The following is a 24,267-nucleotide window of genomic DNA, read 5'->3' on the forward strand; positions in this document are numbered from 1 at the left end:
TTTTTCTTTGAATGATCACTTTAAAGGGAATCAAGATGAGAGGGATACGGAGGATGACATGTTTATTTCCTTTTTAAATAAAGCACATTGTCTGACTGATCTTCTGCCTCTAATACCTTCAGCCGTAGCCCCTGAACAAGCATGCATATCAGGTGTCTATGACAAATGTGACAAAAAAAATGCTTGTTTCAGGTGTGGGATTTAGACCCTACCAGCCAGAAAGAATCAGCAGGACAGCCAGGCAACTGGTATTGTTTAAGAAGAAAAAAAATATGTCAGCCTCCATAGGTCTCACACCTCACGTTCCTTTTAGGCTTTAGTCATGTATGATTGGCATCAATAATGGAGTTTATTTTCTAATAAGCTGGCCACCTTAAGTGCCGTTGTGTGGCAATCTGGCTGATTGTAGATTTAGGGGGCTCTGTTTTTTTTTTTAAAGGCAACCTGAGATGAGAGGCTGCCATAATTATTTCCTTTTGAAATGAAAAAAAAAATGATATAATAAATTGTATGTGTAGTACAGACAATGAATAGAATATTAGTAGCAAAGAAAATAGTTTCATATTTTTATTTCCAGTTATATAGCTTTATATAACATTGCATCATTCCGTCATATTTGCAGTTTAGAAGCCATACTCTCTTTTAAGCTATAAAACAAAGCAGAAGTAATGACCCTTTGAACTTTCCTGCAGTAAAACCTTATCTCAAGCGGTCTCTCACTGTTTCTTGGCTGTGTGAGTGCTTCAAAAAACAGGACTGTATTCTTCCAAGTTGGTTTAAGTAGCTCAGAGAAGCTCCTTTGCATAGATAACAATTGAAGTTTGTTTTACCTCTTCCTGTACTGGAAACAATATGAGACTCCTTTCTTTCCTACTAATGTTCTATTTCTTAGCTGTACTACACATACAATTCATTATCTTACACATTTATTTTAGCTTCTGGTTTGCTTTAAACAATGCACATTTCCTGGCACGCCTGCTGATCTTTCTGGCTTCAAAAGTGTCTGAATCACACACCTGGAAAAAGCATGTGGTTAATCTAGTCAGAGCACCTCCTAACCTCAGGTCAGGACAGCCAGGCAATGTGCATTGTTTAAAATGAAAAAAAAGTATGTCAGCCTCCTTATTACCCACACATCATGTTCCCTTTAAGTGGAACTCTTGCACAGGACACAAGGAAACAGAGTGAAATGCACCCTGTGTGTTTTTAGAGAGAAGAGCCTGCCTAATTCCCTCTTATCTTCAAATAATCAAAAGTGTAATTTGATCTTTCAGCTGTGTCAGCAGAGGAATTCGGCAGTCCTCGGCAGACACAGCTAATAAGTAAACACAGGCTGTTAACCCTTTCATGGAAGCAGACACAGTGCAGATTTATTGTAGAATTTCTGTAAGCTGTAACAAAGAAATGTTTTTCTGTAAGGGCTTGTTTCCACTGTTGCGACGCGATTTCGGCCGCATTCCGACGCTTGTAAAAACGCATGCGGATGCGTTTCCACATGCGTTTTTACCCGCGATTTCGCCTGCGATTTCGCATGGCAGGGTGCCATGCGAAATTAACCATGACACTGCCAGGGCTAAATAAAATTGAAAAAGGTGCGAAATCGCACGCGAAATCGCGGGTAAAAACGCATGTAACAAACGCATGCGTTTTTACTATTAAATACATTAGCGGCGATTCTCACGGATTCCCGACGCAGGCGAAATCGTTGGCTCTTTTGTGCGTTTTTTTCACGCTGAAAAAAACGCACCTCAACAACGCTACAGTGGAAACAGGCCCATCCACTTGCATTACATGTGCGGATCTGCATGCGTTGGACGCATGCAGATTCGCGATAGTGGAAACGAGCCCTAAAGGTTATTATGCTGTTGCTTATCTTTTAGAGCAGAGAGGAAGTTCTGAGTTCAGGTCTGCGTTAATAAATGTCACCGCTTAGCACCACCATCTGAGTATAAACTACACATGGCTGCACTTTGCCTGCCCAAGGTGGCCTGTGTGCAAAGTAACACTGAGAAGGAGTTACTGTATTGCCGTCTCTACAGAGAACAAGTGGAGAGCTATAATAACAGAGCACCAGAATAGCTCGAGATCAGTCCTGAATGGTGGCTAAACTCCTTGTTCTCCACAATGGGCGGGACGCCATGGGCAGGTGATCTATAATCTTACCGGAGGTCAGAAATAGGCCCATTAGCACTGAAGTGGACCCTCCGGCCAGCAAGGGGGCAATTCTCCATTAGCTCTCAGGTACAATCCTACACTGGCTTTTAATCCCGCACATTCTGATACAACCCACTCCGGCATACAGATAATCACTGTAATGCGTTAATTGCAGGCTGTGGGTCAACAATGGCGTTACAGTGCGGGATGGAAATACTCGGGAGAACATAAGAATCAGTGACGGAGAACGTTCACCGTATGATGGCGATCATGTCAGATTATGGAGGAACGCAGAAGATACAGCACAAGCTGGCCAATGCACAGAGATAGATATCACACAGCTGATTCACAAAACTTATCAATTTACTCTCCTTATGATCTCACCTTTTCTGTTTAAAGGGGCACTACAGCAAAAAATTATAAAATTTAGAATATGTGCAAACATATACAAATAAGAAGTACGTTTTTTCCAGAGTAAAATGAGCCATAAATTACTTTTCTCCTATGTTGCTGTCAGTTACAGTAGGCAGTAGAAATCTGACAGAAGTGACAGGTTTTGGACTAATCCATATCTTCAAAGGGGATTCTCAGCAAGGCTTTTAGATATTCCCTAAAAAGAATTTAAACAATGATGCTGGGCAGCTTCCCTGCTCCCTACACAGTTTTTTGGCAGTTGGACAGAGCAACTGCCATTCACTAAGTGCTTTTGAAAATAAATATATCCCTGAAAATCCCCTATAGAGAAAACCTGTCACTTCTGTCAGATTTCTACAACCTACTGCAAGTGACAGCAACATAGGAGAAAAGTAATTTATGGCTCATTTTACTCTGGAAAAAGTGTACTTTTTATTTGTATATGTTTGCACATATTTTAAATGTTATAATTTTTCGCTTTAGTGCCCCTTTAATCTCATAAAAAAACACTATCGTGAAAAATTGTAAAATTTAAAATACATACTTATAAATGTACTTTTTTTTCCCAGCATAAAATACACTCTTGGATTTCACTTGATATCTATCTGGCTTTGTCTAGGTACGTTTTTCACTCATTCACCTCCTATAATGTGCACTTTCTGGTTTTGTATATGCCAGTTTGTATTGTATACTCTAGTTTTTTTTTGTTTTTTTTTTATTTAAAAAGAGCATGGTTGCTTGCTTGGCTGGGGGAGCCAGGATTTGAACGCAGGTCTCCTGTGTCAGGGGCAGAGGACTTGACCATTGCGCTGTCTAGCCACTAGATACTTTAAATTTCTAATCTTATATCCAATTGTTCTCAATGTGTAGTGATTTGGGCTATAGTCACTCACCTAGTAGAGTCTGATCTATACTCTATTGGAGTGGTCTTGACTGTTGATGTTCATAGCCCCACTCCTTTCTTTATTGTAAAAGTTTACATATTTGGTGACAGCCGCTTGTATCCTTAATCCCCTGATGACGCTAGTTTGCAAAACCAGTCGGGAAGGAGACAGGCGGCACCATTCTACTGTCCTTTACTGCTGACCTACACACACGTGCAACTTTCTCGGGGTTCCCATTGCATGGGCCCCGTATGTAAGTTTTGTTTTTATGCTATTTTTTATGCGGTTTTTACTATAAAAACTCTATATTAAACGGTTTACACTTAGAGTTGCCGTTTGTTTGTTTTTATGATGTTTACTGATATCCATTCGTGAGATTAATCATTGCTGAATTGGTGGATCCTGGACAGACTGTTGCTTCCTGATGTCCTACCAAATCGTTGATACAACCTTATAATGTGGGTTGTCACCAGCTGGTAAGCCTCTTTCCTTTTTCTGGGTATCCATGAATGCAGAGCTGTGCCGTGACCCCCATATTTATTGTGGGAGAGATTTGCCTGCTCTTATTCTTTGTTGAAGACTTGTCTTCTGTTTTTGGACTCTGCACTGATCATTTATAATAAAATGCACTCTAAATGACTTTTTTCCTGTGTCTTTGTCACTTACAGTAGGTAGTAAAATTCTGACAGATCTGACAGGTTCTGGACTAGTCCATCTCCTGATGGGGCATTCTCAGTTATTTATTTTTTTTAGAAAGAACATACAAAGTAGACAGTGCCCTGGTCCAGATTTGTATGTGGGACACCAGCGCAGACAGGCGAGAGTGCTACGTAATTGCATTATTGAGTGAGGGGCAATCTGGGGTCGATCAGTATATTTATGATATGAAATTACAGATCTTTTAAAGGGAACCCGAGGCGATTGTGATATAGAAGCTGACATATTTATTTCTTTTTAAACAACGCAAAATGCCTGACTGTCTTCCTTGATCCTGTATCTCTAATAGCCGAAGGCGGCTCAGCTCTGTGCCGTATCGGCAGTGTTTCCCCCGCAGTCAAGTCGGGCCAGAAAACACTGCCTATTCTTTCCATTGTTTGCCATCCTAATCGCACCGTTTTGCGATTCTGGATGGCATGTTGCAGATGTCTGAGGCACGCATCCAAATCCCAAATCTGGGGGCGTGCTCGCACTACTGCAAGTGTCAGCCTGCGTCTTCCAGGACTAGTGGTAACCGTCCCTAATACTTTTAGCCATAGACCATAAACATCAGGTGCTACGGCTCAAGTCTGACTGTATTAATCGCACGCTTATTTCAGGTCAGTGATTCAGAATTCTGATGCCAGAAAAATCAACAGGACAAATCAACAGGACAGCCAGGCAACTAGCATTCTTTAAAAGGAAATTAATGGGGCAGCCTCCATTGCACTCTCACTTTGGGTTGCCTTTAAAGAAATGGGGGGGGTTGAAGCAGGTGGTTTTGGCACATGGCAAAACTAGGCGCCGCCATAGCAGTAATGTTATACTGCGAGGAGCACGTAAGGGTAATTCTGGGTATTACTTCTCCCTACAAGTTGCTATGACTCGGAGTGGGAATAGTATTTAACGCCACCAGGGATTTGAGCTCACCTTGCGTCCAGCTCACCAGCGGCGTGCTAATACGTACGAGTGAGGGAGGGAGGGGTAAAAGCATAAAACAATAAGTCAATAAAGTGGAGAAAACAAGGAGTAAAAGTTTTGTAGCAGTTCATGTAGATGCCATGGAGAATGTCCTTGTTCAGTTTTCCTGTGCGCGGTTTTGGCCAGTGCTCACAATTCCTGCCCCATAACATGGGATAAATGGATGGAAAATATTACTGTACATGAATTTGTCGCTGTTCCCATCCCTGGAGTCCTACATGTCGTCGTGAATTTGGATAGATTTCACATTAGCGGGAAGATAAAGTCCTTTTGTGCGCGGGAGCGGCTGGGGAGCGAAGGATGAGTCGCTGCATTGTCATTGTGACACCACCCCAGCAAGGAGCGCCCTTATCTCTCTGTTGCTCGTGGTAAACACTTCATTACATTGTAAATAGCGCTATTCTCACCCAGCGTGATGCTGCAAACACTCCACAGCTCCAATTGAGGAGACGAGATAACAGGCTGCGGGCAACAGCCAGACACCAGCGACAATCTAATTACATCTGATTACTGTTACAATGGGCCAACGTCACCCCTCCGTAATGCCACCGATGTGACAATTCATTCCAAGCACCTAAGGCAGAACTCCGACTGGCGGGTAAAATATGCTTTTATGTTCATTAGCAAATCACTGTGAATATTTGATATACTGTCAACAGAAAAAACATGAATCTGACATTACATAAAATTCCCAGAATCCTTTGCAGGACAAAAAAAAAGTAGATATAGATTTTGCATTGTGAACTGCTCTGTTGCATTGCTTTGTGGTGTTATCCTGACATGTTTCAGGCACTGCAGAATGGAAAGGGAGGGGTTAATGAACTAGAGAAGCGGGGAGTAGGCGGAGTTACTGGAAGGGTAGATGCTGAGGAACTTGAGGAAGGAGAGGTAGTCTGTGAAATGGAATCTGAAGAGAGAGGTATATGAAGCCTGCCATATTTATTACCTTCTAAACCATACCAGGTGTCTGGCAGTCCGGCTGATGTTGTTGGCTGCAGTAGTGTCTAAATCACACACCTGAAACAAACATGCGGCTAATCCAGTCAGACTTCAGTCAGAATCACCTGATCTGCATGCTTGTTCAAGGTCTTTGGCTAAGAGGTAGAGGCTCAGCAAGACAGCCAGGCAATTTGCATTGCTTTAAAGGGAATAAATATGGCAACCTCTATATCCCTCTTGCTTCAGTTCAGGTTCCTTTTAAGGCACTGTCAGCAGAAGAAGGAGGGGATTGGAGGCTGGGATGAATGTGGGAGGGGTTCAGACAATCAGGGCTAAGGAAGGAGAGGCTTAAGCATAGAGAAGGCACTGGGCTTTGGAGGTGGTGTTTCAGGCACTTGGGGCCATAGGAAGGGAGATTAGGCACCGTCTTTACAGACAACACAAGTTTGCTCATTCAAACTTTGGTTGCTTTACATGTTCGACAAATGAAAATGTTTTTTTTTCTAATGAAGTGATGTATCTCAAGCACCCTTCTCCAACCAACCCTGGGGTCACCACCGCACCCTACAGACTTATGGCGACAAAACAATGCATTTACTCACAACAGTTCAATAACATTGGCCACTGTGGAAAAGAAAACGTTTTTCCCAAGGCTGTGGAGTCGGAGAAATTTTGGGTACCTTAAGTCGGAGGTTTCATACTGTAAACTGAGGAGTCGGATGATTTTTGAACAAAATCCATAGCCTTTGTAAAAATTAGACTTAAGGTGGCCACTAATGATCCAATCTTTTTCATCCAATCTTACCATTTCTATCTAATATAAGGGAACTGCCTATAGTATCCAATCAATATATTCCATCAGTTTACTCTTCTACTACATAGATTTGGTAAGATTGGATGAAAAAGATTGGATCATTAGTGGCCACCATAAGGAGTCGGATTCGAGCAATTTTGGGTACCTGGAGTCGGAGTCGGTTGTTTCATAAACTGAGTAGTTGGAGTCGGATGATTTTTGTACCGACTCCACAGCCCTGGTTTTTCCAGTCATGGAAATAATTTCTCATGCATTAAAAATTATAAATAGTTTCTCTTTTTTTGCTTGGCCTGGAAACGGAGGACACGGTCATCAATGTGAGTGAGCGACCGGCCAGAAGAAGACAATCTCTTCTATTATTTGTGATGCCCCCTGTCCTGGGCAAATGCTTTCAGCGCTGGGTGTGGCGGGGAGTTGGCTTTTTTTGAAGAGTCTCTCTGGCACATCGACCAGGATCTCCTGCTGTCATTATTTTTCATGGTTTCCATGAATATTGCAAATATTGGCATGCCACAGGCACATATTTGCATCCATTCCGTACTTCTCTTGCGCTATTTGCCAAGAGCTCAGCTGCCTGTGCCAGGAGAAGATGGGGACTGCCGGGGGGAGGAGGAGAAACAGCGGGATGAAGGCTCAAACGTCTTTGAGAAATGAGCGGTGTGGGTGAAGGAAGATGGCAGACTCGGGTTGGTTTTAAGAGTCAATTTACAGATTCCGCTTTGCTTTTCCCATCCAAGAGACGCGCCACGGCTTTGAAGGCACGCGGCGCGCAAAGTCGAGTAATAACAAATATACAGAAGTATAAATATAGACACAATGCGCCGCTTTGATCTCTCCATACTAGAAGCCCAAGGAGAAAACACGCTGAATATTAATTTGCTGTTTCTAAAACACAAGAAACACATCAGGGAGGGGAATCAGCAACAGAGGCTTGAAAAAAAAGAGACAAAAGGCGGCAAACATCCATAAACGCAGTGCAAGAGGGGAGCCTCATTGGGCCCTCATGTTTTTTTATAATTATTATTTAAAAGAAAAAAAATGGTCACAAGTGACTTATGACCACTTAGGACCATCTTTGGTTTGAAACATGTTGGAGCTACTGAGAGGTTTTATGCCAGGCTTGATCGCTTCTCTTGCCAAGATGTTGGGAATATATTATGGAGTCATCTCTTCCAATGATGAAAAGCCAGGAACAATATAAAACAGAATAAAGAGGTACAAAGAACTGTTTCCCAGCCTCCACAGATAATGCGATGCTCATTATAAAAGGAAAACTGTACAACTTGTCTACGTCATGGGAGAGCAGCCCAAGAAAAGCTGGCCGCGGAGACACAATAGGGCCCAGTCTTAGTGGTCAAGTAGATCCTGCCTACTTAATGGGAGAGCAGCCCAGGAAAGGCAGGTCCTGGAGACACAATGGGACCAAGTCTTAGTGGTCAAACAGAGCCTGCCTATTTAATGGGAAAGCAGCCCAGGAAAGGCAGACACTATAGCGCCTAGTCTTAGTGATCAAGCCTAGTAGCAATGGTTGAGGGCTGAAGCCAAAGTAGAGGACCTCCACGGAGGATGAATAAATTGAGTCAAATTGTATTTGGTGGTTGGAAAAAACCCTCCAATAACCAAATCCAGTTTGAAAACAATGCTGCACAGAGGCGCCGAGCTCGCTGATATAATACAGATGCTGTGACTCCTACTGTATTTTGCCTGAGGAAGCGGGATGTATGGCCCGTGAAACGCGTTGCATTGTTTTTTGAAGTTCCGAATAAATTGTTGACTGTCTGAATCGCAGTCCATGCCTGTGTCTGTTTGGAGGGGGTAAGACCACCGCTGCCTCCTCTGTTTAACCAGTTGTTTTTTTAAGTTCATTTAATTACCTTTTATTCTTTTGGCGCCTCTGTATCTTGTACATTAATGCTGCAAAGTGGAGCAGACATGTAGGAGCCAATAAGATTAGTTTTTGAACTTTACTGTCAACTCCTCTCTGGCTGTCCCATCTTCTTGGCCTCTGTCCTGGTGCATGGACCGTTTGGCGTATCAGAGACACCACTGTGGGCGAGTTTAGAAAGGATGGGGGGCGAGCCTCAGCTCGGTGCAGCAATGACATGATGATGTCACCAGGCCACACAATCAATGACACTCACATTAATAGGCTCCATCACTAATGGAAGAAAAAAGAGACTCCTGAGCAATAATCCAGCATTCCACGGACTCATCACATTTCGCTTCTGGAACTGGTGAGAAAAGCTTGCAGGAGACACAACAAAAGCTAAAACAAACGATAAGTGAAGGGGGAGTCTTTATATCTTTTATGTTTTACAATGCCTGGAGCTGTTTAAAGGCCCACCAGCATCTTGAAGGATGTACCCTAGAGATACAAGCAGGAGGCCCAGTCTACACAACCAGAAATTTTGATCCTGACATTAGATGGTTTAAAGGTCAACTGAAGCGAGAGGGATATGGAAGCTGCCATATTTTTTGCCATATCCTTTTAAGCAATACCAGTTACCTGGCTATCCTGCTGCCTCTAATACTTTTAGCCATAGACCCTGAACAAGCATGCAGCAGATCAGGTGTTTTTGTTTGAAGATTAGCTGCATGCTTGTTTCTGATGTGATTCAGACACTACTGCAGCCAAACCGATCAGCAGCGCTGTCAGGCAACTGGTATTGTTTAGAAGGAAATAAATATGGCAGCCGCCATATACCACTCACTACAGTTGTCCTTTAACTGTCCCTGGGAAGGCATGCATATGAAATTTGGGTGCAGGGTAAAGCTGTTAAAATGCTTTCCCTGCTCCTGCACAAGTCCTTGCGGCGTTAATTACTATTCCCCCTGCAGGCCCCCACGGATAGAGGGGGAAAGATGTAATTTGGCTTCCAGATATTGCTGGCGGACAAATTACAGTGTTTTAGAGTAATTTGTGCTCTGTCTATTGCCGTAATTCCTATTACAGCCTATGGTGGCACTGGCTGCGCCCAAAGCTTCTGCACTGTTTTTACAGCGCTACCTGGGAGGAGGGTGACAACACAATAAACTGGTCAATGGTGGTAATTCTAATGGAAGGTCTCAGGAACTGGCTGCAGCGCAGTCCTGCATGGAATTATCAGCAAGAGGCTGCAGCCCTGCAGGGAATTATCAGCAAGAGGCTGCAGTCCTGCATGGAATTATCAGCAAGAGGTTGCAGCCCTGCATGGAATTATCAGCAAGAGGCTGCAGTCATGCATGGAATTATCAGCAAGAGGCTGCAGCCCTGCATGGAATTATCAGCAAGAGGCTGCAGCCCTGCATGGAGTTATCAGCAAGAGGCTGCAGTCCGGCATGGAGTTATCAGCAAGAGGCCGCAGCCCTGCATGGAGTTATCAGCAAGAGGCTGCAGCCCTGCATGGAGTTATCAGCAAGAGGCTGCAGCCCTGCATGGAGTTATCAGCAAGAGGCTGCAGCCCTGCATGGACTTATCAGCAAGAGGCTGCAGCCCTGCATGGAATTATCAGCAAGAGGCTGCAGCCCTGCATGGAATTATCAGCAAGAGGCTGCAGCCCTGCATGGAGTTATCATCAAGAGGCTGCAGTCCTGCATGGAATTATCAGCAAGAGGCTGCAGTCCTGCATGGAATGATCAGCAAGAGGCTGCAGTCCTGCATGGAATGATCAGCAAGAGGCTGCAGTCCTGCATGGAATTATCAGCAAGAGGCTGCAGCCCTGCATGGAATTATCAGCAAGAGGCTGCAGCCCTGCATGGAATTATCAGCAAGAGGCTGCAGCCCTGCATGGAGTTATCAGCAAGAGGCTGCAGCCCTGCATGGAGTTATCAGCAAGAGGCTGCAGTCCGGCATGGAGTTATCAGCAAGAGGCTGCAGCCCTGCATGGAATTATCAGCAAGAGGCTGCAGTCCTGCATGGAATTATCAGCAAGAGGCTGCAGTCCTGCATGGAATTAATATCAAGAGGCTGCAGCCCTGCATGGAATTAATATCAAGAGGCTGCAGTCCTGCATGGAATTATCAGCAAGAGGCTGCAGTCCTGCATGGAATTATCATCAAGAGGCTGCAGCCCTGCATGGAATTATCAGCAAGAGGCTGCAGCCCTGCATGGAGTTATCAGCAAGAGGCTGCAGCCCTGCATGGAGTTATCATCAAAAGGCTGCAGCCCTGCATGGAGTTATCATCAAAAGGCTGCAGCCCTGCATGGAGTTATCAGCAAGAGGCTGCAGCCCTGCATGGAGTTATCAGCAAGAGGCTGCAGCCCTGCATGGAATTATCAGCAAGAGGCTGCAGTCCTGCATGGAATTATCATCAAGAGGCTGCAGCCCTGCATGGAATCATCAGCAAGAGGCTGCAGCCCTGCATGGAATTATCAGCAAGAGGCTGCAGCCCTGCATGGAATTATCAGCAAGAGGCTGCAGTCCTGCATGGAATTATCAGCAAGAGGCTGCAGCCCTGCATGGAATTATCAGCAAGAGGCTGCAGCCCTGCATGGAATTATCAGCAAGAGGCTGCAGTCCTGCATGGAATTATCATCAAGAGGCTGCAGTCCTGCATGGAATTATCAGCAAGAGGCTGCAGCCCTGCATGGAATTATCAGCAAGAGGCTGCAGTCCTGCATGGAATTATCATCAAGAGGCTGCAGCCCTGCATGGAGTTATCAGCAAGAGGCTGCAGCCCTGCAGGGAATTATCAGCAAGAGGCTGCAGTCCTCCATGGAATTATCAGCAAGAGGCTGCAGTCCTGCATGGAGTTATCAGCAAGAGGCTGCAGTCCTGCATGGAACCATCAGCAAGAGGCTGCAGTCCTGCATGGAATTATCATCAAGAGGCTGCAGTCCTGCATGGAGTTATCAGCAAGAGGCTGCAGCCCTGCATGGAGTTATCAGCAAGAGGCTGCAGCCCTGCATGGAGTTATCAGCAAGAGGCTGCAGCCCTGCATGGAGTTATCATCAAGAGGCTGCAGCCCTGCATGGAATTATCAGCAAGAGGCTGCAGCCCTGCATGGAATTATCAGCAAGAGGCTGCAGTCCTGCATGGAATTATCATCAAGAGGCTGCAGCCCTGCATGGAGTTATCAGCAAGAGGCTGCAGCCCTGCAGGGAATTATCAGCAAGAGGCTGCAGTCCTCCATGGAATTATCAGCAAGAGGCTGCAGTCCTGCATGGAGTTATCAGCAAGAGGCTGCAGTCCTGCATGGAACCATCAGCAAGAGGCTGCAGTCCTGCATGGAATTATCATCAAGAGGCTGCAGTCCTGCATGGAATTATCAGCAAGAGGCTGCAGTCCTGCATGGAGTTATCAGCAAGAGGCTGCAGCCCTGCATGGAATTAATATCAAGAGGCTGCAGTATGTATGGAATTATCATCAAGAGGCTGCAGTATGTATGGAACGTCAGTAAAGTGTGCAGACTGTAGTGGTGTCGTGAGGTTTCCTTGGCAGAAGTAGCTACGACGTGATTGGCTAATTCCATGTCTTGCATCATGGACAGCAGTAATGTTGAGGCCTCCCCTGGATCTCGGTTTATTGATGAGATATACCTCAATGGATTTTGGATATTTTTCAGTCTGATTTATCAACAACAACCAGCCTAGTGAGTGTAAAGAGACTTCCATTTTTTCACATCAGGATTCCCCTTTAAGCAAGTTTTGTTCTGTAAAAAGTAGTCCAGCCGCTTGCTTCCTCCTTCCGCCTGAATAGCCGCAATTATGCACCATTAATAGAAGGTATATATGGCTTCATATCCAGCAGATGAAGGAATTGGTCTGTGAGGAGTTATTGTTCCTTTAGAATGACAGAAGAAATGTCTTGATTTAATAACAGTGTAGCGTTTAGCGTTAGGCAAATTAATGCACGCGCTGTTTGCCGAAGACTGGGCCTTATTCTCCGCCTCGCACCTGATAATTACCTCCAGCGCTCGCTCAGCCGTGTAAGAGGAACGCACCGCACCCAGGAGAGGTGCACCGCGGCGAGCCAGCGATCATCCGCTGCATCCAGCCGACACACATGGAAGAGAAACGTTATTTATGTCCCCAGATCACGAGAGAGACATTTCAGGGCTGATACCAGCTACAACTACAGTACGATTAAAGTCTTAGGGCTCTAGGTACACACAATGCAACTTCCTGTTACCCGCCGATCTGGTGGGAAATTGCATCGGGTGTACCTAGCATTAGAAAGGCGATGGCATTCGCAATCATGCTGCCATCGCATTTTTTTTCAACTACTGCGCTTTCGCCACAATCTGAGTGAGTCAGTGTGTCGTGTGTGCGGCACAATTGCAGTCTGTTTGGGATTTCCAACAGGAGGAAAAATAATTTTGGCAATAATTTGAATTGCAATCGCCGCTATGCGATTTGCCGCACAATTCAGTAATGTGAACTGCTGTTCCCAAATTGTACTAGTGGAAAAACAGCACTGCTAGTTACATGTTAATCGCGGTGCTGTACCTATCCGAAAAGCGCAGGCAATCCAATTTTTACAGCTAGCGGAAAAGGGCCCTAAGTTTTGATCCATGTATGAAGTCCCTGAAGGAAAACTTGATCCTTTTCTCAGTGATGAGTGTGATCGACTGTCAGATCCATCCATCCGCAACAAGGCACTATCTACCCAATGTTTTGATTGCCTACACCAGGGGTGTCAAACCCAAATACATAGTGGGCCCGAAATTTAAAAATTGGGACAAAGTCATGGGCCAACCTCAATGTTTAGTGGCCACCTCCTTCCATTATATAGATCCCTGGTGTCTAATGGACCCCCTTCCCCTAAACTGTTTCTTAGTGTCTAGCTTCCCTCCCCTATACAGTTCCCTGGTGTCTAATGCTCCCCTTTCTCCCCTATACAGTTTCCTGGTGTCTAGTGGTTCTCCTATACAGTTCCCCTGTCTAGTGTCCCCGCTCCCTTCGCCAAGTGGCTTTATAGTGTCAGCGCTTAGCCATATACGCTTAGTGCTCAAATGTACATATACGATGTACATTTGTTCCTGAGTAACAATGCACTGTAAATTACTTTTTTTTTTTTCTATGTTGTTGACTCTTACGGTTGGCAGTACTCGCTTGAACGCTGTTTTGGCAGCCTGACTGAGCAACTGACTTTCAGTAAGTGTTTTTTAAACAAAGAAAAACACTGAGAATCCCCCAAAAGAAGATGGACTAGCCCAAAACCTGTCAGATTTTTACAATCTGTTGTAAGTGACAGCAACATAGGAGAAAATAAATTCACAGATGCACATTTTACACACGTGCATTTTACATTTTCCCAATTTTCACGACAGCGATCCTTTAAATTGTTGAAGGTGTGTAGCTTCACTACTGAATTTATAATTCTTGATGCAGCACAAAAACTTCCGATCCATTGATGTATTCCAACGAATACTCTCATATTTTCGCACTAGCTTAAGCTAAAAATGTATTGAAAGCTGTCAATTGATTTGGAATTAAAGATTTGAGGCCACTGCAAATTTAATATATTCACTGCGCGCGCACACACACACACACACACACACACACACACACACACACACACACACACACACACACACACACACACACACACGCACTGTACACATATGTAAAGTACATATAATGTACACGCACTATTTACAACAGGCACACACTTCAAACGTAACAAACACATTACATGCACTAGCACACACACTTTGTACACAGAGCCAATAGGAATATGCCATGTATGGCATGCACAGTATACATGCAGCATAGATATAGACAAAAACACAACACACACTGTATATACAACATACAGTATAAACAGATACTTGTACATTTATACACACCACAGCATACACACTGTACCTGCACACCGCCACATGAACACCCCTCTACATGCGCACTTGTCCCAATTGTACACAACTGTACACACAGACACACTGTACATAAAATTACTGTAAACAAAAAAGGGACACATGCTGTAAACACACACAAACAGAATACAAACACCAATGCTGTATACACACACATAAGCATCCTGTACACACAAACAGTGAACACATATGGTCTACTACACACTGTACGCACACATAACATGTGCACACTGTACACAAAACACCCAAAGTACACCATACACACTGTATACAACACACTACGCACACACATATACATATGCATTCTATATACACATCATACACTATACACACATACATGTGCACTGAAGAACAAATTACAGTATAAACACTGTCAATGCATACATCATATAAACCAACTGTGCACACACAGATTACAGCAACTGTGCACACACTCTACACACAGACACATACTGTATACATACACACACATTGTACACACAGACACATACTGTATACTCACACACATTCTACATACAGACACATACTGTATACACACACACATTCTACATACAGACACATACTGTATACACACAATCAATTTACATACATAGACATATACTGTATACACACACATTCTACACACTGTAGACACACACATATACATATGCATTCTATACATACATCATATACTATACACACATAAATGTGCATTGAAGCAGAAATTACAAGTATAAACACTGTCCATGCATACACCGTATAAACCAATTGTGCACACACAGATTACACCAACTGTGCACACACTCTACACACAGACACATACTGTATACACACACTTTACACACAGACATATACTGTATAAACACACACACACATTCTACACACTGTACACACACACTCACAGTACACTTCACAGAGACACACGGTGGACACACACTCTACACACAGACACATACTGTATACACACACTTTACACACAGACATATACTGTATCAACACACACACATTCTACACACTGTAGACACACACACACACTCACAGTACACTTCACAGAGACACACACTCTACACACTGACGCATACTGTATACACACAATCACTTCACACACATAGACATATACTGTATACACATACACATTCTACACACTGTACACACACACACACACACTCACAGTACACTTCCCAGAGACACACGGTGGACACCCACATGGGACACACACACTCTACACACTGACACATACTGTATACACACAATCACTTTACACACAGACATACACTGTATACACACACCCATTGTACACACTGCAGACACGCACAGTACACTTTACAGACACACATGAACCGCTCACACAACACACACGGCACACCGTGTGCTGTAGAACAAAGAGGACCCCCCTGCAAGGGGCTGCTGACAAGTTGGGCTAATCACAGACTTATCATCTCCCGGCTAATGAGCATCATAATCGTGTCTAATTGTTCCCGAAGATGGAGCGCTGTTTGTTCTGGGAGCGAATCAGTAAACAGGTAATCACAATCACACAATCATTTCAAAAGGCAATCACACAACGTGACCCGCCGGCGCCCCCTGATTGGCTGCCGCACATTCCCAGCCGTGTAATTATTAAAATGTTAATGCGGAGCTGAAGTGGCAGCGAACAAAGGCAGGGTCTGCCGAACAAAACGCCCGACGTGCTGCTATTTAACCCCTCGCCTGCCGCACACGTCCTTCTCCCCCCCCCCCCCCCGGCAACCGAAGAGGGGGAGCCCCCTGCACTGCTCCCGGAGAATACGTCCCTGTCATTATTATACCCACACAGGTGACGGGACTGTTACCAAACATTCCCATGCAGAGGTCTCCTGTGTCACTCTATTACACTTTCTAATGGAAGGGATTAACCCCCTCCATCTACAACAGCATCTGCTCTACAGATAGAATACACGGAGGTCACAGAGACACCCCAACAACAGGATTCTGAGTGACACTTCCATATATCAAACCAGAGCAGGATCATCCACAAAGGCAACCTAGGCAAGTGCCTTGGGTCTGGTGGGTGACTGGGGGCCCAACTGCCACTTGTTCTGCCCCGCCTCCTAGCTCAGATTGCCAAAAGGACCATCAGGATGAGCCAAAGCTACTACCTTGCCTCGGGCCCCGTTTCATCTTAATCCATCATTGCATCAAACAGCATCTTCCAGCAATGAAGTAACACAGCTGACAATGTACAACCAGCGCCGTTTAATATCCTGTATTCTTCTCTCAGCTAAAGTGAAGATTTAAGGCTTATGAATTGTTGATCAGGTGTCACATCTGCAGAGACCTGTGACACCTGTACATACAGCTCCTGTGTCCTGGTCTTTGTCCCCAGTGCGGAGAGTTGGTAAGTACTTTTGCTTCAGTGTCTAGTATCGTCTAACAGGAAGTGAGGTAGAGAGCTTTCCAAAATTGAAAACAATACTTCTGGCAAGTGTTTTTTTTTGTTTTGTTTTTACATTTTGTAGAGCGGGAGCTGTTAACGCCATCCACCACTTCCTGTTCCTGTGTTTCCTAAGGCAGAGATAGGTTCTAAGATTACCCCGCTTAATCCAGAAGTGGAGAACAGAGGTTGCAAGCTAAACCCACCCAGTGACTGAACTTTCTAGGGACAAATCCTGAAAACCCGGGGCAGTCGCTGGAAATCTGGGACAGCCCACAAGTATGAAGGGTTTAAGCTGAGGCTGTCGGACATCCAGAAATAGCAGAGGATGAGCTGGTCCCCCTACTATCATCACCCCCTCCTCCCCTTCATAGACGTCTCATAACCGCCACTAAAAATAGCTCCTTGGATCTGGATTAACCTTAGCAGGACCAGTACTGCCTGATAGTTGTCGAGTCCCGAGTGGGGGGCAACTCAATCTTACCCCTAAAGCCTGGTACACCCAATGCAATTTGAGTGGGTGATCAGGTCGATACTTTGAATGAGTGATGAGGTCGATATTCAGATCTGACATCGATTCGATAAAAAAAAGAACTAGTATACAGATATGTGATTCTTTTCAAATATCAATAACATTTCCAATTGGATATCAACTGAAAATTAATCAAGACGACATAAACATGGAACAGGCAGCACGCTGGCACTTGTAGTGAAGCATGCATCTGGATCACTTAGCCATGCCCAACTATAGGGATTTGAGTGCGTGTTGCAGGAAACTGCAGCATGCCGTCCAGAATCCCACCGCAGTGCAATTTGGAGGGCAATCCACTGAAGAGATAGGCAGCGTTACCCTGTGCAGCTCCCATGCAGTGCAGACTCCTGCCTAATTTGGTACTGGTGGAAGCAGGCCCTAAGCCTAATTCCAACCCTTATCCCAACTTGAGTCGCAACTACAATATAATGTTGTAGAAAGACCACGACCATGCACTGATCAAGTAATTGCCTAACATGGAGTTAATCATGATTAATCAGATCAGAGAGGGTGATGTATAAGTGCACAGTGAGGGTGCTGAAGGTAGTATGCTGTGGGAAGAGGTGTCTAGGACTGCACTCTCCCACTCCTAGACACCTCTTCCCACAGCATACTACCTTCAGCACCCTCACTGTGCACGTGAAGGGGACCAGTCTTATGCTGAGTACACACGTCCGATCAAGATCGTTCAAAAACGGGCGATACCGATAATTGGAACGATAATCGTGCATGAAAAAAACACGAACGATCGTTCTAGTGAACGATAGCGATATTTATCGTGCAGTTCAACCGATCCAGACGGATTTTTTCACACGATAATCAGTCGACCGTTATAATGTGTACTGAGATTGTGCGATAAATAAGATCTGCGATGCAGTGAGCATGCTCAAAAGTCCGGAAGTTTCGTTGCTTTGTTTTGAATAAAGGCTTATAACGATCGCAGTTAATGTATTGATTCGATTGATTGATGCACCTGTATTGCGTTATCGGCTATTTCTTATGTCACGTTTCCGCTGAACAAACGTTAAATAACGTACCTCCCACTACTATCAATATTTTTCAACTAAAAAAAACGAACGGCTATTAAATATTATCTTTACGTGTGTACGGAGTCGGCTGATTTGTTTCTGACGTCACTTCCTTTTGCGCACGCATATACTATCGTTCGTCGTTCATTTTTTTTTTGTAGAAATCGTTCTCATCTGTACACAGTCGTTCGTTACGGCCAATAAATCCCATCTAATTTAAATATTTTATTATTATTATTTAGTATTTATATAGCGCCGACATATTACGCAGCGCTGTACAGTGTATATATATATATTGTCTTGTCACAAACTGTCCCTCAAACGAGCTCACAATCTAATCCCTACCATTGCCATATGTCTATATCATGTAGTGTAAGTACCGTAGTCTAAGGCCATTTTTTTTTTACGGGGAGCCAATTAACTTATCCATTTTTTTTTGGAATGTGGGAGGAAACTGGAGTGCCCGGAGGAAACCCACACAGACACGGAGAGAACATACAAACTCTTAGCAGATAGTGCCCTGGCTGGGATTCGAACCAGGGACCCAGCGCTGCAAGGCAAGAGAGCTAACCACTACGCCACACGTCATGAATTGTTCGTTTCAAACGATCTTTATCGCACGTGTATACGAATCTTTAGGGATAGATCATACTGGGCACTTTGGTAGCATTTTGCTGATCACCGGCGATCAGCAAAAAGCTGTTTTTTCACTGTACAGGAAAGCGATTTAGGAGTGATTGCGTTTTGTGATTCTAACATTGAAATGCAATCACTCCAAAAATGCTGCATGCACCATCAGCAAATGGCTACAGTGTGAACACTAGCATTGACTTGCATTAGCAGCAGCACTTTGCTGATCGCCAGTGATCAGCAAATCCCTGAAAAGTCACCCAGTGTGAACTAGCTCTTATGCGGTTCACATCTGCAGCCATCCAAGAGGCACCCATGGGAGAAAGCTATCTGCTGAGATGGGACATACTCTGCATGTGTATGTCACCATCCTACAACCACACAACCCAGACATAAGAAGCATGCAGCAGACGTTTTTTGGTCAGCCACTATCAGGCAGAAGTCATCACAGCCAGAGCTGATTGTGCAGTTAGTGCCCTCACGCCGGATACGGATAGAGACGATCGCAGCATCGCACCTCTTCCTGTTCCTGCAACGAGAAAACCGCCTGATGTCAAGAGGTCACCGCTTACCTTAGAGTCCCATTCCCCCTCCTCACAGTCCACAGATCCCCATTATACAGCTCTGGAACATTGTTTCTCGGAGGAGGTTAATCATCAACTCACAAATGGGTTAATCTGTAATGAGCAACTGCCGGGCTGCTCTGTTGTTCTGCTGGCAGATCGGGGAACGGACAATTTCAGGGCAAAGATAATATTGAGGGATGGTGAAAAATAAGTCACACAATGGCCTATTTAATATTTAACAAAAATAGGACACTTTGTTAAGCAGTCTGGCACTCGTAATGTGTGTCATAAACGTGTCTCAGTCCTATACATTTACGCTTAGGGCCCGTTTCCACTAGAGCTAATCTGCATGCGTTTTCTGCATGCAGATTCGCATAACCAATACAAGTGGATGGGGCTGTTTCCACTTGTCAGGATTTCTTCGCGTTTTTCTGTGCAGAAAAAATCTGCACGGCACAGCCCTCAGAAATCGCATACAATGTAATTAATAGGAAAAACGCGTTTTCGCATGCGTTTTTGTGTAAAAACAATGTAAAAAGCACACCAGCATTAACATGGTGAAAAATGCTTGGCCACAAAACGCATGAGAAATCGCATGGAAAAACGCATCCGAATGCAAAATAGCATATGCGTTTTCCGCACTGGAATCGCACCGCACCAATGGAAACGTATCCTTAGATTGCTATCGGCCAACAAAAGCTGCACTCCATAGAATGACTGGATCTTGGGCAGTACAGTGGCGTAGTGGACAGCGCCCTCGCCTTGCAGCGCTAGGTCCCCTGTTCGTATGCCACCCCAGGCACTATCTGCACGGATTCTGTATGTTCTCACTGCGTGGGTTTCCTCGGAGCATTCCGGTTTCCTCCCAAATTCGAAAAACATGCAGATAAGTTAATTGGCTTCCCCCTAAAATTGATCCTAGAATATGATGCATACACTACACGATACATACATAGACATATGACTATGGCAGGGATTAGATTGTGAGCCCCTCTACTGTCAGATGGTAAATGCGATATAAGCAATGTGGTAGGGGTCACGTTTGCACCCACGTTTTTTTCTCCTTGAGGTTTTGGATTTTCCAGCGCTCTGTGATTGCATTTCCCATGCGTGATTTTCTGCCTTTAATGATGATAATAGCGGTGGTCGTGCAAGTCGAACAAGTGACCCCAATCTAGTCAAATGTTTTAAAATTAATCACCCAAATGCTAAAACTAACCGACATCCTAACAACTGAACCCCATCACTGATTGACACCCTTATACTGGCCTTCATTGTAACACTGACCCATACCTTAACATTGATCTTCATTCTAAAACTGAGCCTTGCCCTAACATTGGCCTTTGGCCTAACAATGACCCTTATCCTAACAGTGACCCTTGCCCTAACATTGGCCTTCATTCTAACACTGACCCTCACCCTGACATTGACCTTTATCCTAACAGTGACCCTCACCCTAATATTGACCTTCATCCTAACACTGACCCTCGCCCTAACATTGACCTTCTCCTAACAAGGAACCTCACCCTGACATTGACCTTTATCCTAAGAGTAACACTCACCCTAACATTGACTTTTACCCTAACCTTCACCCTAACATTGACCTTCATACTATCATTGACCTTCATCCTAACACTGACCCTCGCCCTAACATTGACCTTCTCCTAACAATGAACCTCACCCTGACATTGCCCTTTATCCTAAGAGAAACACTCACCCTAACATTGACCTTCATACTATCATTGATCATTATCCTAACACTGACCCTCGCCCTAACATTGCCCTTCATCCTAACATTGACCCTCGCCCTGACATTGACCTTAATCCTAACACTGACCATCACCCTAACATTGACCTTGATCCTAACACTGGCCATCACCCTGACATTGACTTTCATCCTGACAGTGACCTTCACCCTAACATTGCCCTTCATCCTAACACTGACCCTCGCCCTAACATTGCCCTTCATCCTAACACTGACCCTCGCCCTAACATTGCCCTTCATCCTAACACTGACCCTCGCCCTAACATTGCCCTTCATCCTAACACTGACCCTCGTCCTGACATTGACCTTCATCCTAACAATGACTCTCACCCTAACATTGCCCTTCATCCCAACACTGACCCTTGACCTAACATTGCCCTTCATCCAAACATTGACCCTTGCCCTAACAATGACTTTTACCCTGAAGATGGCCATACCCTAAACAATATTTGTACAATAAGAAAGATTTGATAAATACATGAAATCTCATGGAAGTCAGAAACAAGCAGGACAGAGGGTGATGGGTTTGGGAGGGAACAGTGTGATATACACCGTGCCATACACAGCGCTACAGCTTCCCTTTTGTATTAACTAGCACAAAACTAGCAGTGGTGGAGGTGCAGGTTTTGTCAAAGTTTGCTTGAAATCTTGAGTGGTGCAACACGGTAGACAAGGTAAACGTTTGGTATCAAGAAAATACTTCTTATTGATCAAAACTAATTGGGTCTAAAAATCAAGAAATTGACAATCTATCCTACATTTAAACTTCTGAAAAAAATTGTACAGGAATTTCCGGCACTCCCAATCGAGGTCCATAAAAAACAAACAAAACAAAATAAAAAACAGGGAATTCGACCAATTTTCTGACTCAAATGAAAGCAAAAAAAAAAAAAGCTTTTGATTCTTCTGTACAACCAATCTTTTTTTATCGCATTGCCATAAAATCTGATCTGTTTATTGAATCATGCGTGGCCGCCTTAAGGCTGGGTTCAGATTTAACTGAAAAATCGATCGCTCCATTGTCTGCAAAGGAGAATTGCAGATAAACGGACGAGTTGACGGATTCCACGTCAAATACTGACTTCGTTCACACGTGTGCACTGTCAATGGATCCACTGATGGGGAAATATGAACTATCTAATGAGTTCTGGAATGAAATCAGAGGCGTACGAAGGACGGCTAGATAGATAAATAGAGAGATAGATAGAGAGATAGATAGACACGCTATAAACATACATACATCCAGATGTTGAGGCTGCAGGACACACAGGACTCCTTGACTGCAATGGCTTCAGGATAGCAGCAGCTTTGCTGGGTGCCGGAGAGGGTCGAGAGCTCGCCCAGTCATTATCACTATTTCATGACTATTAATAATAAAACACAGACTAAACAGGGCGAGGAACAACATGTGCAGTCATTTTTCTCAGTTCCATCTTCAGAAATGACTCGTTCCTATAATTTCTTCCCCAGGAGACTGATGGAGGAACGTTTAAACTGGAACTCCACCCAGATCTCTAGTCCTGCAATTTTTAACAGAATGGGGTAAAGGATAGAACCTTTGCCAGGTTTTTATTGCTATTGTGTCCCTTTTGGAAAGCTTCCCTCTCTATCCCATTAAGAGATGTGACAGAGCAGGAAATAAGGTGACTGAGAGCAGGAAGTGAGGTGAAATGTAAAGCTCTGATTGGCTGTGAGGGGTGAACACAAATGTTGCCAGCTGAGTTGGCAATTTGTTCCACAAACAGGAAGGCGTGTCATGATTAAATTGGTATATGCTCACCGTAACGCTAAAGCCACACACTTTAAAATATCTGCATCCCGATTGACTTACGGGCAACTTATGTCACCGCAGATGCTGTCCCCAGGCCCGAATTTACCTCACAGGAGCCTATAGGCACAGTTGTCCTGGCATCTTAGATTTCTCCCTCCATGAACCTACAAACCCCCCACCGAACCGCACCGCAAGTTTTCTGGCTGTCCCAGCGGTCACTTCTCCCTTACTTCCCTTGCCTGTCATGGGTAGCTACAGGCGCCCCTTAGAATTAAGTACCCTCAATATTAAGTAGCTAGAAGTGCCCCCCAAGTATTAGGTAACTACAGGAACCTCAGTATTAAGTAGCTAGAGGTTCCTCTCACTGAAGGGAGATCTCATCAGTGGAATGCCGAGTGCTGGGTGAGTAACCTCCCATTTACATTCTCATCAGGACATAGAGAAGGAGGGAGGGAGGCACTAGAAAGTGGAGTGAGCCGCCTTTCCATCAGTCACCTGTAGGCACGTGCCTACAGTGCCTTATGCTAAATCCGGTCCTGGCTGTCCCTTGCGCCAAATCGTATACTTCTGGCCCATCCGGTATGAAATGTACCATAGACTTTCATTGCTTTAGCGTCACCCTGCATTAAAATTGATGAACGCAACGCAATGAAAACTCACCAATGTGAAGGGGGCCTGAGGCTGGAGATCATAAACATAAATACTACATGATCTTGAAAATCCAGCCTGCATTTATTTTAGTTAATAGATTGTTTCCCAAAGTCTCCCATTCCTTTTTTTCCTTTTCCCACCAAACAAAGGTATCAGCACACAGAAATGACAAATACCTTTGTTTGTGACCCGAAACAGCTAAATCACTTTCAAAGGCAAAAAAAAAAAAACTGACAGGGTTTCCAAAAAGAAA

At 44.4% G+C, this 24,267-nt stretch overlaps 1 protein-coding gene across 14 annotated transcripts in view; it reads right to left on the reverse strand.

The window, feature by feature from the left end:
• Nucleotides 1-24,267, reverse strand: part of SOX6 (SRY-box transcription factor 6) — a 605,164-nt gene that overhangs the window by 388,540 nt on the left and 192,357 nt on the right. Inside the window, exon 1 of one of the 14 annotated variants that reach the window (XM_068260631.1) lies at nucleotides 19,834-19,852. The exons of 12 other annotated variants lie outside the window; for them this stretch is intronic. The gene's annotated coding sequence lies outside the window, so the exon portion shown is untranslated. Of the gene's footprint in view, nucleotides 1-2,675; nucleotides 2,729-19,833; nucleotides 19,853-24,267 lie in introns of those variants that run through there. One more of the 14 variants, XM_068260630.1, reaches the window with a different exon arrangement.

The sequence above is a fragment of the Hyperolius riggenbachi genome, chromosome 11 (assembly GCF_040937935.1).
Source record: "Hyperolius riggenbachi isolate aHypRig1 chromosome 11, aHypRig1.pri, whole genome shotgun sequence".
NCBI classification, from domain to species: domain Eukaryota; kingdom Metazoa; phylum Chordata; class Amphibia; order Anura; family Hyperoliidae; genus Hyperolius; species Hyperolius riggenbachi.